This window comes from Acomys minous (genome assembly GCF_964271855.1).
Source record: "Acomys minous genome assembly, chromosome: 8".
Taxonomy (NCBI): Eukaryota; Metazoa; Chordata; class Mammalia; order Rodentia; family Muridae; genus Acomys; species Acomys minous.
The window spans coordinates 96685187-96698913 of record NC_140489.1 but is presented as its reverse complement, the minus strand read 5'-3'; positions in this window follow the sequence as shown (position 1 = coordinate 96698913).

The following is a 13727-nucleotide window of genomic DNA, read 5'->3' as shown; positions in this document are numbered from 1 at the left end:
ACCTAACCTACTCGTTGGTTTTGTGCTATGTGAGAGGTTCTGTTCTCGCCATCAGCCACCGATGCCCAGAACCTGAAGGTCACTCTTCCCCTTGTCCTGCTTGTGATTTTTTTTTTTGACATGACATTTCCCTCCAAATCACAAGCAGCCACCCCTAGCCCACGCCTCACCCAGCTGATGTTTCCCAAGGAAGAGGTTACTTCCAGAATGCAAAGCCACATCCCATTCCCTGTACTTCATCCTCACCTGGCTGCCTCACACCCTTGCCCAGTATGACAAGTGTGAAATTGGGCCAGGGCCAACACACATGCTTGCATATATGATTAATTTAAGGGTCTAATCACAGGCCCCAGTGACCCTGTGCCTTGCTATCGCCCCCCCCCCCCACCGTACAAAAAGGTAGGTGCTCATCCAAAGGCTCATCATCATGACGTGGTTATAGCAGCTGTGATAGACTGCATCTGGACTGTCACTCCAAGGCCCCCATGTCAAAAGCTGGGTCACTGGACAATGAAAGTATGGAAATGGAGCCACAGGGAAGTTGCCCCCATTGGGAATGTGTCCTCTCCCCAAGGGGACTGTGGGATCTTAGTTTCTTCCCCTCTCTCTTTTGTGCCCTGACTACAAGGCAAGCAGACAACATGACAGGATGCATCTCTACTTGACAGGATGCTTGAAAGCAGCAGGACCGATCATGGCTGCAAATGCCCAGTTGAGCCCAAATCATCTTGTTTATGTCAGGGATGGGAGGCTAACATAACAACTATTCATAATTGCTACAAAGTCAAAGCAGCCAACGTATCCCAACAAATAAATCTACAGCAGCAACTGAAAGGTGGAATACTGTTCAGTAATTATCTTCGTTCTCTGTTGCCGAGATAAACCAAGACTAAAATCAACTTGGGGAGGAGAGGGTTTATTTAACTTACACATCCTGAGCACAGAGAGACAAGTCAGGGCAGAAGCAGGAACCCAGAGACAGGAGGAGCTAAGGCAGAAACCATGGAGGACCACTCCTCCTGGCTTGCTCTTCATGGGTGGTTCTGCTTGCTTTGGGGTTTTTTTTGGGGGGGGGGGGCAGGAGGGGGCGTGGCAAAGGGTTGTTTTTGTTTTCAAGACAGGGTTTCTCTGTGTCGCCTTGGCTGTTCTGGACTTGCTTTGTAGACCAGGCTGGCCTTGAACTCACAGAAATCTTCTTGCCTCTGCCTCCCCAAGTGCATGGAGTAAAGGCGGCGCCACCACACCCAGTTTCAGCTTGCTTTCTAATTCAACCCAGGTTCACCTGCCTAGCTTTAGCACCACCCACGGTGGGCTAGGTCTTCCCACACTAATCATTAGTCCAAAAGCCTCACAGACTTAACTATGGGTGACCTGATGGAAGGCATTTCCCCGGATGAGCCTAGTTTGTGTCAAGTTGACCAACTAACTGACAAGCACAACCACCAGGAATGATCCCAGGATTGTGAATAAGAATGTACCCATGTCACTTCACAACCAAAGTAGATATACCACAGCAATGCAAGGGCCAAACAGGTGAAAGTAGTTGGTAGGTGTCTTAAATGTGTAGTCCTGGTTATTCAGAACACTCAGCAGGGGAATCAAGCCTAGGCAAGGGGTAGGGGTGGGGGGTGGGGGCGGCGGCAGCAGGGGCAGGGGATATCGAGAAAGAGAGAAGGAGGAAGAAACATAGAGGAAGAGATGAGGGAAGGGAGGAAGGGAAGAAGAGAAGAGGAAAAGAAGAGAAGGGAGAGGGAGGAATGGACACCCCTCCTCATTTCTGGTAAGGCCTCTTGTAGTTTCTGGCCCAACCCACAGGGCATCTGTGCCCTCCCAAACCAAGATGCTGGTCCCGGAGTGTAGTCAATATCCTGCCCTAGGTCTCTGAAGCCTATACGAGGCATTAGTCACTCCACCTTGGTGTTTAAGTCCCTTCACCAGCCACAGCCAGCGTCCTGTCAACCCCACCAGCTCCCATTCGCTCACCCACCCTACATAGGCATTTGGCCTTTTCAGGGTTTCAGTTGTCCAAGCCTGGCTCCTGCTGGCATCTTTTCCTACCTGTGCCACTGCTTGCCACTTGTTCCACTGGGGACCCTTCCCTGACCTCCCCACCCACCCAGTGCAGGGTCCCATATGCCCAAATCACCCATCTGTGGGCCATGTGTACTCTTCCACCAACTTTAGTCCTCAGCCGCACTCTGCCTGAGTCACGTGTGCCCCCAGGGCCTAACTCCGAATAGGGCTTGGCGCAATTTTAAAAAACTGTGGCAAGACCCATGTGAACAGAGCCTCTATCCAGGTCATCAGGACGGGTAAGAATCTCTCCCACCGCAGCTTGCCCACTTTGGTCCTGGGAGAGATTGCCGTAGGGATGTGTGCCCCTGAAAATCCTAGCAGAGCTGATTCTTTTTCTTTATACATTTTATTTTATTGAGTTTCAGCTTTATTTTTATTTTAATAATTTTCATTTTATGTGCATTGGTGTTTTGTCTGTCTGTCTGGTGTCTGTATGAGGGTGTCAGATCTCCTGGAACTGGAGTTACAGATATTTTTGAACAGCCATGTGGTTGCTGGGAATTGAACCAGGGTCCTCTGGAAGAGCAGCCAGGGCTCTTAACCACTGAGCCATCTCTCCAGCCCCGAATAGCACTGATTCTAACTGCAAAGTATTTATTTAAAAACAAACAAATTACCTATCAGAACTCGGAAGGCTAAATAAATCAGGCTCCTTCCCTCCGCCTCTCCCTACCCCTTCACACCTTGTTTTTTTTTTTTAATTAATTTTTATTTTTTATTTCAAGACAGGATTTCTCTGTGTAGCCCTGGCTGTCCTGGAACTCGCTCTGTAGACCAGGTTGGCCTCAAACTCAAAGATCCACCTGCCTCTGCCTCCCAAATGCTGGGATTACAGATATGTGCCATCACTGGCTGGCTTGTTTGAAGTCTTTAGTGAATGGGTATATCCATGCATTACTTGTAGTAATCCATGTATTACTTTTTTATTTTGAGACAAAGTCTCATTAGCCCAGAATGGTCTTGAACCTCCTAATCCTCATTCCTCCCCAAAACTAAGATCTATAGGCATGCACCTGCACTCCCAGACAGTAGGGTTTTGTTTGTTTGTTTGTTGTTTTGTTTTGTTTCAAGACAAGGTTTTTCTGTGTAGCCTTGGCTGGCCTCGAACTCACACTGTAGACCTCCAACTCAGGGTGTGCAACCACCGCCCACCCCCAAGACTGTAGTTTTAAAAATTGCTTGTAAGCCATTTACTGCTGGTGAACCTGTAATCCCAGCTATTTGGGAAGCTGAGGCAGGCTGATTGCTGAAACCTGTGTTTGAGGCCAGGCTTATACCGTAATAGGCAGCTCAATGGACCTCATCCCAAAACAAGTAAGCAAACGAGTAAATGCAACCACGGAGACCTAAATTCGGATCCCCAGTACCCACAAACAACAACACCAACCCCGCATGTGCCTATAATCTCAGTGCTGGGGAGGCAGAGACACTGGATCCCTGAGGTTTGCTGTAAAAGCAATCTTGCTGAGATGGTGAGGTCCAAGTTCAGTGAGAGACCGTGTTTGAAAAAAAATAAAACAGATAGCAATAGAGGAAGACAGCCCACATGGACCTCGACACTACACACACACACACACACACACACACACACACACACTTTAAATATGTTTGTTTTACACCTATGTGTATTTTAACTACCTGACTGTAAGCACATCGTGTGCATTTTCAGTACCTAAGGAGGCCGAAAGAGGGCGCTAGAACTCCCGGTAGAATTGTGGATGCTTGTAATCCAAGGTGTGGATACTGGGAACCGAAGTCTAGTCCTTTGCAAGAGCAGCAAATACCCTTAACTACTGCGCAGCTCTCTGATGTCATACTTTTTTTTTAATGAGATGAATCTACACCTATGTCCATCATACATAAAAGTGTTAACTCACTCAGGCAGGACACCACCTGGGAATTTTCATACTAATCTTTTAGCATAGCTTTGGTATGGCTTCAATTTGTTACAACCGGAAAATATTAATTTCGTGAAAATAATAACAAAGCCTAGTTTTTAATTCATAAACTAGTGTCTCCATTCTGCCTCAGGCTAGGATAACAGCAGTGTTTTCTAAGGAAAGTTGGAGCGATGCTTAAAATGGCCAATAAAGAGATCGGTGGGTGGGGCTAGGCTTTTTTTTCCCTTCAGCCCTCTGATCCTGGTCAAAGTAAGCTTAGGAAAACCTATGGTACCCTTTCTACCTGCAATGCACAGCTGCCACCCAATGTGTGCTCAGCCTTTCTGTGGCCCCAGCTCATCCCACCTTCCCCTGCTGAGAGGCTGGCATTCCACAGACCAGGCCCCTTGACAGCTTTCCCACTGGCTCACACTTATACTCTGCCTGGTATGCCCTTCCTTCATTCACTCTGTACTCGGGGCCAACGGGACCGCTTACTTCCATTGGGCTCAATATCTTGACAGAATATCAGTTTAACAAGTCTGTCTTGGGAAGGTGAGGCCAGGAGGGCAAAGACTATCTTCCTACCCAGCACCCCACAGCCCTACTCTGGCAGCTGAGGGAATTCCCTTTTGTCTCTATTTTTTTGTTTGGTTGGTTGATTTTGTTTTTTTGTTTGTTTGTTTGTTTGTCTGTTTTCAAGACAGAGTTTCTCTGTGTAGCCCTGGCTGTCTTGGAACTTGCTCGGTAGACCAGGCTGGCCTCGAACTCATAGAGATCCTTCTCCCTCTGCCTCTCCAGTGCTGGGAATAAAGGTGTGCACCACCATGATGGGCTCCTCTTTGTTTTAACAAGCACACTGCCAGACTTCCAGAGGAGGAAGAGAGGATAAAGACTACTGAAAACCTCCTGGGGCCTGTGCAACATAAGCTGTGCAGTGTGTGAGTCTGTGTGTCTGTGCATGGGCACCCATGCGCACACAGGAACAAACACACAAACATTACACATATACAGGACCACACTCCCATGCATACGTGCACACACTCATGCACACGTGCATATGCGCACACGCCCAACCTCCACACGCACATTCCATACTAGGTGGTCAGCAAACAGGAAAAGCAAAGGCCTCGGGTCCCAGGAGCAGTTTCCAGGGCCTCTGAGATCTCCAGGGATCACCAACAGGCAGAAGTGAGACGGGAGAAAAGCGAGCTTTGCCAGTCTCGAAAGGTTTCTTCAGATCTCCACAGACGTGGGTTCTAAAAATCACAGACCGATGCTACAAACTATAATAAAAGCAATCACTGAATATTCTAGAACACTTATTAAGAGCCAGACACTGTTTTGTCTATACTACTTCATTTCATCCTGGCTGTGCTTACAAGATATTTTCTAACATCCTTGTTCTGGTAAACCCATGCACAGAGTAGAGATGGGAGGTGGGGCCTTTGATGGGCATTTAGGTCATGGGGACTCTGAATGGGTTGTTGCAATTATCTCAGAAGAATTCTCTTATAAAAGACCAGCTTAACCTCCCACATACAGCTTCCTGTTGTGTCCTTTCTCTCCTTTTTGCCTTCTACCAAGGGAGGATGGAACAAGAAAACCCCTAACCAGGTACTAACTTCCCAGCCTGCAGAACAGCGATCCAAATAAGCTTCTGTTTAATGTAGGTTTCCTCGCCTGTGCCATTCTCGTATAGAAGCACAAGACAGATTAAGACAACCCTCACTCGAACTCTGTGACAGTTGTCCTCGCACAGGAACAGGAAATGAAGCTTAGAGAGAGGTTCTATGACTTGTGCAACGTTGGCAGGACTGGAGTTTGAATCCAGTTTGGTGCCAGAGCCTACACACTTCGCTGCTGTGCTGGGGCCCCGGCACTCAGATCCCTGGGGGCTTCGGGAGCTAGAAGGACACCTGCTTCAGTTTATTGCTGTATAGCATATGCTAGCTCTTCTGGCTCTACTGGAAATGTCAGAAATTAGGGGTTGTTGTTGTTGTTGCTGTTGTTATGGCTTTTTGGTTTTGGTTTTTCGAGACAGGTTTCTGTGTTAGCCTTGGCTGTCCTGGAGTTGCTTTGTAGACCAGTCTGGCCTTGAACTCCCAGCGATCTCCCTGCCTCTTCCTCCAGAGTGCTGGGATTAAAGGCGTGCTTTACCACGCCCAGCTCAGAAATCAAGGTTCTTATAATCAATTCTCTCCCTCTCCTTCCCCGACTTTCTCTGTTCCCAAAGGACAAATCACTTCTACAGGTCAAATATAATCTTCAAAGCTATCACTTTGCAACCTTTGCCCACACAGTCCCATTAAAGGAATTGGCAGTCACTTTAGGGTGAAGGAACTCTGTTGCTGACGTGTTATGTAAATTTGCATATGGATCTCAGAGCTGAAAGTGAGGCACTCCTGTACACTTGGTTCTGCGCTGTACTAACAAAGCCCAGTGATTCATGCAGCTGCTGGTGAGCCCAGGTGTCTCTTTGGAGTTCACCCCACTTACAGTGTCACCATTTCTAGGGCCTGCCTTTCTGTGCATGAAATGTTTGGTGTTTCATATGTGTTTTGTCAGAATACTTGAGGAGCTTCCTCAAAGCAACAGGGAGAGTAGTCTGTGAATACCCGCCTCTCTCTGACCCTCCTGACTGGGACATCTTTAGTCTCCCTCAAGGCAGGGAGTGTCACGTGCATGTGTGTGTCCCAGACTCATGGTCACCAGGTTTACCTCTTCCACCATCTCAAGTCCCTAAGGATTCTCTAATTCAGAGGGGCAAATTAAAGTGTCATCATGCCTGCCCAGAGTCACCCAGGCAAGGTGGCCCTAAGAGTGTGTAGAAGAGCGCTGCTTGTCTGCAGGACCTTTGTGAATCCCTATAGAGACCCACCTTTCCACTTGTCCCCTCACTAGGATCATTTTTATATTGGTCCCCTTCCCACAGTGGCTAGGGTGGAGTCAGAGGGAGCCTAGACTGCTCAGACACTGGATCATTGATGAATGCTGTGTGGGATAGCTGCTAGGGGCCAGGAGTGAGCTGCCCCACCCTAGGAAGTGGCTCAGAGTGACTCTTCTTGGCACACCTGAAAGGGTGTGCCTGATGCTGGCATACCTACCTTCACAAGGGCTTCCTGTCCAAGCCTCCAACAAAGGCTGCGTCTTGAGACAGCTTAGACTGAGTCACCAGCCTTGGGTGGAGCCCACCACCTAACCTCAGTACCCAGGAACCATTTCCCATACTGCCTAGAACTGTACCATAGCTTGGGTTTCCAGCCTCGCGTGCCTACTCACCCCAGCCACCTCATCTCACTTCTTTACCTCCTCCTGTCCCCATCCTGCCACACTCAGGATGGCTGCATGTCTCTGCTCTCCCTATGTTCCACGGTTTGGCTTTCTTCTCTGCATCTGGTCCTCCATGAAGTGGCCAGAGGATTGCTGCGCCTGTCTCTGTTGCCCTGAAAGGTTAGGAGTTCCTCCTGCCTGAACAAAGCCATCCTGAGGTACATCGACCAAAAAATAAAACAAAAACTCAAACTATATTCAAATCCCTGGAACCTATGTGTATTACCTAACAGGACAAAATAATGGAGCTGGGGCAGAGGCATCTGGGTGTCTACAGTTGAGATTAAGCTGAGCATTTTGAGATAGGGGACAATTACTCTGGATTATTTGAGTGAAGTTTAAAGGTAATCATAGATTTTATTTATCTATTTTGTAGTGGTAGGATTGAACCCAGGGCTTTGTGCAAGCAAGGCAAATCTCCTACCATTGAGTTTGTCTCAGTTTGATCATGTATAGTAGCCCCCCCCTCTCTCTCTCCAGAGCCTTACTCTGTAGCCCAAGATGGTGGTCTTGAACTCACAGCAATCCTCCTGCTTCAGCTCTCCAAGTGTTGGGACTACAGGCATGAACCAACATGTCCACTGCATTCATTTGTATCTTTATTGTTTGTTAAGAGGATTTATTTCATTTTTAATTATGTATCTATGTGAGGGTGTGGCACATGCATGCAGGTCATGATGGTGCAAGATGCTCTGGGAGTTACAGGTAGTTATGTTTCCCACCCCCACCCCGCCACCACACACACACACACACACACACACACACACACACACACACACACACACGGGTGCTGGGAACTGAACTCAGGTCCTCTGGAAGAGCAGTCCCTAACCACTGAGCCATCTCTCCAGTCTTTTGTTTATATTGTTATAAAAGCAAGCCCATGGAAGGCTTTTCCACACAGAGGAGAAGCAAAGCAAGCTGACACAGGAGGAATGGAAAAGAACTGAAAATTCTGGCTGTAAGGGATGGAGGCATGCAGCCATGAGGGGAGCCATACCCTCCTCTAGGTGACCTAGGAGGGACCAGTTCCCACCCCAGCCTCACAGGACAGTGCAGGCCTGCTGGCTTCTGATGGCAGTCCTGTGCAGTTGGCTTCCAGCACTGGAAGAGAATTTATGGGTGTTATTTTAAGTCACAGAATTTGTAGTAATTTGTCATAGCAGCCACAGGAAACTCATATACAGGCCCAACTCTCTTTCTCCATCCGAGATCAGGTTCAAACGGCTGTAATGTCCCCTGCCTCCACTCTCACTGATGGGGCCATTTGGAAAGCTGTCCCTGCATTTGGAAGCCATTGCCCCCACCCTACCCCCAGCTTCCGGGTAAACAGGCCAGTAGTGTACACACTCCTTTGTTTTATAAAGGTTGTTTATATATCTTTCTCCCCAAAGACCGTGTGAACTCTAGAAAACGAGAACCGTATGTTTTCACTTGTGGATCTCCAGGACCCAGCCCTAGGATCTCTACAACTGTAACAAGGCTGGGTTGTCCAGCTCTCACGGCAGCCTTCATGCAGGAGTCAAACACATCTGAATTCTTAGCACACAGGACGATTCGGGCCATTTTTGTGGAAAAGGCTATAAACCGTGGTTCCTGGCTCAAGTGATGCAGCAACTGTGGACAGGCTTATCAAGTGAATGACTATAAACCACCTTCCCCATTGGAGAAGGCCCCTGGGTCTCTGCACTCTCAGGAATAGCATCAAGGCAGAGTGTGATGGCCAGGGGCAGGGGTGGGCTGGGCTGCACTGGGGAAGCGGATAGTCTGACATGGATGTGTAGAGTCTAGTGATAAGTATAAGAAGTGTATTCGTTTCTTTCTCCCTCTCCATGTTGTTGATGTTCTACCAAATATTAGCAACAGGGTGACTATGTGTTGGAAAGAGACACAAGGCTGGGGACGATGCATGACTGGGGCTGATGACACACATGATGGAGGATGATGACACACTTGACCGAGGAAGATGCTGCACACTGAGTCACTTGCTGCTTCCGAGCTGCGGGACACAAAAGCAAAACTGGAACCACCATACACAGCTTTCGGTATCTATGGGAGTAGACCTAGCTCCTCAGCAGAAAACAATGAGTTTCCAAAGTCCTTATGTCTTTGTGTATCCCCACGCGCCCAAGAACAGCCCTGCAGCAGTTGGGGCTCAGACTATTGTGGTGTGATTGTGAAATGTTCCCCCATAGGCTCGTGTGTTTGAATACTTGGTTCCCAGTGGGTGGCGCTGTTTTGGAAGTTTGTGGAACACTTAGGAGGTGGAACGTTGCTGGAAGCAGTGAGCCAATGAAGGCAGCCCTTGCTTATCTTATTTATTGGTACATGGGAAGGTCAGAGGACAGGGGGTCAGTTCTCTTTCTCACAGGTGGGTCCTGGGGATTTAACTCCTGACTGTTAGACATGGCGGTGGCAGGTGCGGGGTGTCTTTTCCCACTGAGACAACTTGCTAACTCAGGGCCTTGAGGCTTGATAGCCGAGCCCCACTCCCTGCCTGCGCTCTGCCTCCTGATTGCTGACTCAGTGTGCCAATCCACCTCATGCTCCTGCCTCCGCGTTCCCCCCCACCATGATGGATTACATCATCCCTAACTGTAAGCCAAAATAAACCCTTCCTCCCCTAAGTAGCTTCTTGTCAGTTAATGGGTCCCAGCAACACGAAAAGAAGTAACTAATTCAGGAGCTTTTCCTGCTGTGCCCCACCCCGGGAGTCAGGCCATGTTTTGTTGGAGCAGTGAAGCAATGCCACAAAGCCTGAGAGGATGAAGGGCTGCACCAGCCTCCAGACAGGCTTCTTATAAGTTAGTGGTTCTCAATCTTAACGCTGAGACGCTTCCTTACAGTTCCTCATGCTCTGGTGATGCCCCCAAGCTAATTTTTGTTGATACTTCATAACTGTAATTTGGCTACTGTTATGAATCATAGTGCAAATATTTGGTGTGGACCCTCCGAAGGGGTCCCGACCCACAGGTTGAGAACCACTGTCCTAAGTAAAGCCTCACTCGAGTCGTGTCTACTCTTCTTTGGGAACAGGAGTTGTTAGATCGCTACATGCAAAGGTTAGCATGTAGTCCATCCTGGGAAAGTGGCTAGTCTGCTTCCTAGAAGCTTTTAGCGGCACCTTCAAAGCGGCTTCTCCCTGTCCACTCCCCGGGCATCTCTCTCCCTTTCCCATATATCCTCCCCACACTCTTTTGGGATTATCTTCTTAGTCATGTATAAAAGGCCAATTTACTCTGTGTATTAGGGTTAGATTTGCTGGCAAGGGATAGGAATTCCTGAATAAGCATTTTAAACAACAAAAAAGTACGTCTGCCATCATGTGCAAGTCTGGGTGGGCAGTCCAGGGTTAGTACGATGGTCTGCGAGGGACCTATGCAGTTTCGCGAAGCAGCTCTACCATGCGAGGCTTCTGTTTTGAGTTCACTTCATGGCCCAAGATGGCTAGTTCACCTGCAGCCATCGTGCCCGTGTTCTAGTTAGGAGGAAAGATGAAGGCTGCGCGGGGGTGGAGGGTGGGGGGTGGGGGGGTGGAGCCAGGGGGGTGGGGGGGGGCAGGGGGTGAGGGGGGATATGCCTTCTTCTCTTAGCGCTTCCCTGAAGTGTTTTTTTTTTCTTTTGTTCCCCATCTCTGATCATTTATCACCGGCAATGGGCAAATTCCAGATCACACGGCTGCACACATCTGAAAAAGATGCTGGTAGAGGTACTCTTTGCTTGCAGTGGTAATGAACACGTCTGAAAGTTAGGGGATTTTAAATAGCATTTAATGTTACTGTGCATGTGTAGGCTACGCAGTCAGAGGACAACTTCATGGGGTCTGTTCTCCCCTTCCACCTGTAGGTGGAGTCCAGGGGTAGAACTATCAAGCCGGTGCAGAGAGCACTTTACTGGCTAAGCCACCTCGCTGGCCCAAGTTAGGGAGACTTCTGCTGAGAAAGGGATGAAGAAGAGGCCAGGAAGCAGCCAGAGATGTCTTCCCAACCAGGTAGCCACAAGCAGCTTCAGCAAGATGCTTTATGATAGGAAGAGTGCTGAAAATCAAGCAACAGCTACTGCGACGTGACCTGAATCCAACTGATTAAAGGGTCCATCCATACCGAGGCCTAGAAAAGAACGGGGAAGGATGGTCAGGCTGACTGACCACGAAGTTCTAAAGGCGACTGCCACCAAGCCTGGTAACTTGAGTTTGATTTCCAAGCCCCATATGGTTGAAGGAGAGAAACAACTCTTAGAAGTTGCCTTCTAATCTCCACACACACGCCATGTAGTGCACGCGTCTCCCGTTCTCCACAGACACACAAAATAAATACCTGTAAATATTCAAAAGAAGAAATGCCAGCTTTCCTGCCATTGGGAGTATACATAGTTATGGGCTTTTTGGAGACCAATTTGTTTAGAGAAATTGCTTAAAATAATGTAAAAGAAAATTGAAGATATTTGTATTATAATCCAGGGATTGCATTTCTAGAGTAACTCTCACATACACACTTGAGGGGAAGACATAAAGACTTACATCAGGGCACAGTGGGAGAATACCTGCCTAGCATATTCTGTGTTCAGTATCCCTCCCCCACACCGCTCTCTTTCTCTACACACACACATACACACACACACACACACACACACACACACACACACACACTAACAAAAGCAAAGAACTGGCAATAACCTTGTATATAACATCTGAAAACCAACAGCACAGCAACAACCAGAAACAACAAAATGTCCATAGATACACTGTGGCGTGTTTATATTGCAACAATGAGGTGGATTATAATACAGCAATTAAAACACATGAATCAGGGCAACAAGTGTCAACAGGAGTTAACTCTTAAAACAGAACTGGAATTGGGAGAAGCCAGTTGTGTCTGTGTAGTAATCAGGGGCCTCCAGAGAAGCAGAACTAACAGGATATAAGTATAAGCAAGCACATTTACTATGGGAATTGGTTCTTGAGATGATCTTGGCAGAGAAGCCCCCCAGTCTCCTTGCCTGTGTGCTACAGACCCCAAATTAAGGTGGTGGTGTAATTCACTTTGTGTTCAAGAGCTAGACACTCTGATGTCCGGGAATGGGAAAGAATGCACGTCTAGTTCCAGAAGAGAACAAGAGAGCAAGAAAGCAAGAGAGCACAGAATGGGGGGGGGGCACAGGAGGGGTAGACAGGTAGACAGAGACAGAGACAGAGAGAGGGAGGGGGAGAGAGAGAGATACAGACAGACAGAGACAGAGAGAAGGAGGGAGGGAGGAAAGAAAGGAGGGAGGGGAGAGAGAGAGAGAGAGAGAGAGAGAGAGAGAGAGAGAGAGAGAGCACTTGGCTCTTCTTTGTATCAATGGCTACACCAGTCTCTCAGCAGACTGAGGGATGAATGGATATTCTTTACTCTGTCTTCTGTTTCAAATACTCAGCTCTCCAGGAAGCACCCTCACAAACTGCAAACACTTTATTAGCTGTCTGGGCACCTTTAGCCCAGTGGTGTTAACACATGAAATTAACGACCACACTCTATAATCTTCCATTTCATAAAAAAAGATAAAATAAATAAAAAAAATAAACAGGGTTTAGCAAGATAGCTCAGTGGGTAAAGGCTATTGGCTGGGGTGCAAGTTCTGACACAAATCATAGTGGCCCTGTTCTTTAGGCTTGAGGGACATATGTTGGTTGAGGTTAAAAGCATCTTAAAGGCTCAGCTTGCCTAGTGTGAAGCCATGGATCTGGTCTCCCACACTGCCTAGAACCACCTGTAATGGTGCATCCGTGCACCCCACACCTGGGCAGCAGAAGATGACTGGAAGCTCGAGATCATTAGCTATATAGTCAGTATGGGCTAGCCTGGCATACATGGGTCTCAAGGAAGGGAAAAAAAAATGATGCACACTTGTAATCCCAGCACTTGATAGGCTGATCAGGGGGATTCCGGAAAGTTTGAGACAACCTGGCCTACAAAGAAAATACCTACCAAAATCCAACAAAAATGAAACAAGTAATATAAATATATATTTTCATCTTAAGTGCTTTAAAAATAGAGGATGAACACAAGAGCTGTTTCCATGGTTCTGAATACCTCTTTCTCCCCCAGATCCTCCTTATTATATACTTTTTGTTTATTTAGTCATTTGGTTTTAACTTTTTTGGTTTTTCAAGACAGGGTCTCACTTTGTACTTCTGACTGTCTGAGAATTTACTATGTAGACCAGGCTAGCCTCAGACTCACAGAGGTCCAACTTCCTTTGCCTCCCAAGTGCTGGGACTAAAGTCATGTACCAGTATGCCTGGCTAGTATATACATTCTTAAAGAACATTTTGGACATTAATAAACATATGTACATATATCACGATATGTGGTATATGTGTTAGACAACTTTCACCTAAAATACGTATTTCACCTTAAAATTAGTTTTTTTGTTTTGTTTTGTTTTTGAGACAGGGTT